Source organism: Poecilia formosa, unplaced genomic scaffold, assembly GCF_000485575.1.
Source record: "Poecilia formosa unplaced genomic scaffold, Poecilia_formosa-5.1.2 Scaffold340, whole genome shotgun sequence".
In the NCBI taxonomy this organism is placed as follows: Eukaryota; Metazoa; Chordata; class Actinopteri; order Cyprinodontiformes; family Poeciliidae; genus Poecilia; species Poecilia formosa.
Window position 1 is genome coordinate 48,451 of NW_006800279.1, and position 6,631 is coordinate 55,081.

Sequence of the window (6,631 nt, forward strand, 5' to 3'; positions counted from 1 at the left end):
AATGACAGTAGAGGGTAGGTCATATGACAGTCACGAACCGGAAGTCCTGTGCTGAAAGCGCGCATGTGCAAACAGTAAAAACATCAACTTGACGCAGAGCGTGATTTCCCTCATCTTATCTTGTGAAAACAAGGTTTGAATTATTGTAAAATTAATTTTTAAAAAGTATTTTAAAATTATGTTTTTCTTTCAATGTTTCAAATATAGCTTACTTCTCTTTCCAGTTGCTTCATAATGCGACCTGTATATAGATCCATTCCATAAATTAGAATATTACTGAAAAGCAAATTTATTCTAGGAACTTTATCACACTATTTTGATTGATTACACTGGGGTGGATGGTTGCAAAAACCTCTGTAGGTCATGACCTCATTTCAGTCTAAGTTTGATTGTTGTCATTCCTCACAAACTTGAAGGTAGTTCAATAGCTATATTTAATGTATAAACATGTCAGGATTATGCGTTATGTCTCACAGCCGTCTTAATTTTCAAGTAATAATATTCATTTTTTTAGGAAATCAGTGCAGACATGTGTTTAATATAGAAAAGCAAAACAGAGCCAAAAATAAATGGCATAAGTGTTCCAATAAACTACATGACATAGAATAATATTTCTGATTGTTTCCCTGCCGGTTTTATTGAGTCAGCCAGGCAGATGAGGGTTCAGGTATGGAGAGGCTGTGAGAGAATGCAGCCGGTTTCTGTGCACAAGCAGACCGGAGCGGAAGCAGAGGCTGCTGGGAAAGTTGGCAGAAAGAACTGGCTTCTGACAGAGAGGACACAGCAGTAACACTCTGACTCCTTCACATCCAAGCTCCCCGTCTGCTGTCCCCTGCTGTGGGAAATGAATGAAGTCACTGCATAGCAGTTTTAATTGTAATTTGCAAGATGATAGAAAATATGCAACTTTGGAATATCAAAATTAAACAAATCCCCAAAGTGCACATTTAAAAATATCTAAAGATGTTTTCTCTCCTTCTTTTATATAGGACACAAGTATGTAAACAAAATCTAATTTAATAATTTGAGTCAAAAGGTTTTCAGTCACCTTTTGAAAAAAAGATGGACTTTGAAATACTTGCACAGTATATGTTATATTTTTAATGAACACAGCTGTAGGAGCTATTTCTCTATTTTCAGTTAAATCCTGGAATTTTGATTATTTAGCTTATTTTCATTTACTTACTTTCTTGTTGATTTATAATAAGAATTTTTGTTTAATTTCAGTTATTTAGAGTAAATCTTTAGCTAGTAATCTGTTTAATCTAGTTAATTAGTTTCAGATTGGGACATGGGTGTTTCATGTATAAATACATTATGTACGTGGGTGGTCACATGGTGTTTTACCAATTTATCCAATTAATCTACCCAGCTAGTCTAGCCACCAGTCAGTCTAACAGTCAGTTAGTCCGTAGCTCAGACAATCAGGTAGCCAAACAATATAACAGTAGGGCTCCTGTGCTTGTTCCATGTTTAACCTGCAACTCTGGAATAAAGTGCCAAAAAACTGCATTTTTGACTTTTGATCTTTTTGGGAAGTGCTTAAGCCAGAAACCCGCAGTGCATCAAGTGGCTATTTGAGTTGAATTCACTTTTACTTAATAATAACCGGTAAGTTTTTTGATTTTTGGCTTTTGAGTTTTTGGACAAATAGTGACTATTTTGTGAATATAATCAATTCGCAAAATGGTTTTGATGTTTCATAAAGATTTGGAAAAGCAGAGGCAGGCGGTCTTACGGAGGGAAAGGACACTGTTCCAGATATAATTTCCTTAAACATGCTCTGCAAAGGTTTTTGATCCAGATGCACATGGCTTCCTTAATTTTCAGTCCTTATTCCATATTTAACGTACTACCGCTCCCCTCAAAACACACACACTATTATATTCAACACATCTTTGTCCCACTGAGGACGCTGTGGAGTGATGGGTAAAATGCCACGGCTGCACACATTTTCTCCCTAGAAGCTCTTGCGTTGTCATTTTCTTGTTTTTTAAGCCTTGATCCAGTCTCATTTGTCACAGCATGTCTTGAACAATAGCTTTTAAGCTACAGTTTAAAAACAATTTTGGACCAATCCTTTACAACCAGCACACTGGCAGCTGCATATTGTGCTCAGTTCCCTGAAAATAAAATAATAATAATAAAAAACCCCACTACAGACTGAAGTGGTAAGCACTGCTGTGGTGAGGCTGACTGTGGCCCCTAGAGAGCTCATTCAAATGTTTTAGGCTGCAGGGAAAAAAAATAGCATATTAATGCAAGTGAAGGGCTCTTGCCGACAGGAGCGTTGCCCTCATTTAACAAATACATATTTTTTCAACTGCGTCTTTTCCGATGAGTTCAGAGGCTCCCAAACTCCACATTTGAAGACAGGTGGCATGTTATTTATGCAGTTGCTAAGCATGTCTGCTATGGCATTCACAAGTTGTCTAGCAATTAAAAGACTAAATTTCAGATCTGCACGTCAACAACTGCAAGGTACCCAGCTGATGACTGCAAAGCAAACCCAAACCATCAGCCCTTCTTCAGCTGACAGCAGGACTTTCGTCGATGTGCTTCACAGAATGTGGTTGCCGTGTCTTGTGGCCACGTATCTCCACTTTGTTCCCGTTTGTCCAAATAAAAATGATCCAGAATTATTTTTGGTTAATTCTCATGCAGCTTTGCAACCTGGGGCACCTGAAATGCGACCTTTGATATCTTGTTCAAATAATAATGGTTGAATTAAAATGAAAAAAAAAAACATGCATTTTCTGGGATTCAAATAAAGAAATTTCTTCATAAATGATATTGGTGTTATTTATGAAGTAAATAAAACCTACTTTTGCTGTTCTATGTAAAAAACCGCAAGAACAAGAAGCACTTCATAAAATAAACAGAACATGAACAGTATCAAAGTCCAAAGAAGTTTTTACTGATGAAAACATCAGTAAGAAGTTAGATTTTTTTCCCCAGCTTTCTATTTCTAAGTGTTTCTTGTTGAGAAATTTTACTTATTTTAGCATTTCATCACCTGAGGATAGAAGCTCTTTTTCAGTGAGTGTGACTCAAGACTAATGAGTCTGTGTCGTAGAGAAACAGGTGATATCCAGGCTTAGTGTGGTCTGTCTTAGTGAAACAAATTATTTAATTCAGCTCAAGTATATAATGCTAACATTAAGACACTTTACAAGTCAAATATCCCTCAAAATATTTAGTACGTTTTAACATGTTAGTTTCGTATTCTTTTTAAAGAACATTCTAAAAGTAATACACTTTTTAGAAAGATCTCTAAAAAGTGTATTTTTAGAGTACACTTCTTAGAGTACACTTCTCTCAAAAAGTGTTCAAAAAGGTTTCTTTGCCAAAAAAAAAAAAAAAAAACACCTGGTAAAAAAAAGATAATTTATTAGTTTGCTTCTTTATTTGAAGTAAGCTAAATGATTTGAGTAGGACTGACTTAAATTTGTAATTTTAAACAGACTTAAGCTGGATGGATGGACTTAATAAATTTAGTTGAATAAACTTAGTAAATTATGACTTTAGTAAAACATAATCAATTAAGTTGGATAAACATAGCTTGAGTCGGTTAAACTTAAATTAAGTTGCATAAACTTAATTGAATCACTTGTTACCAGTTGAAGCAATTCAATTAAGCTGGTTCAACTAATTTCTTATTACACTGTAGTCCAAGACTTATTCTTTCATACAATCTGTTGGACCTGCTCTTTCATTTGAAAGTCAAGTGACTATAACATAAAAAGGATATATTTTCACTGCTCTAATATTTATAGATTAAATAAATAACAGGTGAGCGTGGTAGTTCGCCCTGCAATCAGAGGGTCGCTAGTTCGATTCCTGCTCCGTCCAACGCTGTCGTTGTGTTTTTTGGGTAAGATACTTCAGCCACCTTGCCTGCTGTTTTCACTCTTTTCTTTTAAGTGTTTAGTTAAAAATATAAATAAATAATTATATTTTTAGTGGAGTACAATTTTTGGCTACATTACTCTGTAATGTAACCTTAGTTGTGGTGGGGATGGCGTTGCCCACAGAGAAGCAGTGACTCACACACTCATTCATGACATCGCATTTCATCTCCTTGTGGCTTCAGGCAATTTTACCTTCCTGTGACGTCTTCATATAATTACGTCCCTTTCAATTCAGCTTTTTATCACAGGTTGTCTTTGTACAAGGAGCTTGTACACCAAGCAAGCAATAAAAATAAAAAATAAAAAACATCCGTTGAGTTTGAGTGTGTGATATTGCAGACCTGCATGTTTCAGTGACCGGTACTGTGGCTGAGTATTTTGTCTTTTAGAGAGAGAATAAAACAAAAACAATCGAGTCTCTTATCTCTCAGTTGTGCAAAAGTAAAAAAAAACAACAACAACAAAAAAACACAATGTAACTGCAAACATTCTTCCATTTGCAAAGCATCTAAAACCTAAAAACAGAACTAAAAAGAAAAACACTTTGACTATAATGACTATAATGGAGCAACTCCAACAAGCAGCAGTCTTCCGTAATTAAATTAGAATCCCTATAATCCGATCATAAAGACTGATTCAAATTCAGATGTATATTTCTTTTGACTCCACACAGTCAAAGTCAGTTTATAATGCCAACTGCTGAAAAGCCATTTATTCAAAGACTTGAATGTTGCTACAGCTTCCCTTCTCAGAACCAGAATGATTCACTTTCACTTTTGCTTCACTTTCTCTTTCTCCTATTTTCTCTTAGGTTAATAATTTCCAATCAAAATTTTAAAATACATTTATTCGTTTTCTCTCATCTGATGTTATTCAAGATGTGAAATGCTGAAACAAAAGTCAGACCTAAATTGCTCACTGATTACAGGATTTTTTCCAGTCCCATTTTGTGACTCGTGAGCGTTCTATTCCGTTTGCGAAGAGAAAAAAGTTTGTGAAATCAATCAGTCAAATTTTACTTGTAAAGCACTTTTCAGCAACAAGGCTGAAAAGTGCTTTACATCATAGAAGCAAAAAAAAAACACACAAAGTCATGCGACATAGAATCAACAATCAGAACATTACATTTGATCAAGTGCCATCGTTAAGTTCTTAATCGATTACGTTTCAAAGGCATCTCTAAACAACTGAGTTTTTAGTCTAGATTTAAAGGAACTCTGTGTTTCAGCAGTTTTGCAGTTTTCTGGAAGTTTGTTCCAGATTTGTGGAGAGGCTAAAGTCTGGGACGGTTACGATTATTGCCTGGAGCTTTGGGTTTCATTTGTATTTGCGCTTAAACCACTTCCTTACTACTTATCTTTCTCTTCCCTTTTACCGCTAATCAGATCTTAGAGTATTCAGTTTCATTAGCATTGCTTTAAAGGTCTTGCCTTATATATTTGTTGTTTGTACTTAAATTATTAGTTTATTCCTCCTTCTGTTTCTTGTATTTTTGTATTTATTAACCTTAGATTATTTGTGAGGCTTTTAACTTCGGCTTTAGATGCTCGGAGTTCCTGTTCAGTGACTTTTGTTCTTTTTTATCTTCCCTCAGCTGGACCAGTGCTAGCCTTTCAGATTCATTTGTATAGGTAAGCAACTGCAGGAGGGGGAAGGTCGCGTCTCTCATTCATTCTGCAAGAACCAAGAACTATACAACTTCATCCCAGGGCAGATTCTGTGGTTACATATCTAAGATCTACCCCGAAGCAAGCAGTTTTGCTCAATAGCCCCCAACAAGCAGCATGGAGGGACCATGCTATCTCCCTCACTTCTCACTTCTCAATTCTTAAACCAGGGTCAGTGGAAGATATCACTGCATATTCCATACAATCCAATCAGTTCAATTCATAGGTTTCCTCACAAACAGGATGAGAAAACTTCCCAGTCGGCATCTTCTGAATAACCATTACTGAGATGAAATTGTGTAAAAGGGAAAAGAAAAATAAGAAAAATGTTTGTCTATCTGAAATTGCATTCACTCTCATAACAAAGAGTGAATTGAAGATGGGTGTGAAATAACAACTGAATAATGAAAAGTGCTTTTCCAACAGGTAATCAAGGAAGGCGAACACTAACAAACTAATTTGTCCCTTATAGGAGGATCTCCCTCACGCAGAAAATGCATTTTATGTGGAGATGAATGACAATCACAGACCTATGAAATATACCCACGACTGAAAGACTAAAGTAGAAGACTGACATGAACTTTACAGATTCCACAATGACGAGGACGACATTTTTCAGACTGGACAGGACTGACAGAGTGAGCACTTATAAGAGACTCCATAATGGAGTCTCTTGTCAACTCATGGTTGACATAAAAAATATGACTAAATGAAAAAAATGAAGCATTTAGTACAGAGTCAGTGAAAACAAAATAACATTAGAATTATAAGAAAATAATGTTGATTTAAAAAGAAAATTACATTTGAAATTTTGAACAACAATTTTAGCTTGAACGTGAGGAAAAATGTATGATTCAAAAAAATTAATTTTTGGTTGTGTGGTAAACAAAATCAGTACAAAATTGGAAAATTCCAAATTTATTGTTAACAAATATCTGTATTTCAAACATTAGAGTGCGACAAACAAATAAAATTACTTTGGCAGGAAAAATGAGAATTTTTTTAAATACTGTGAAACCAGTAAATGAAATAATGCTTCTGGGTGATGTTCTT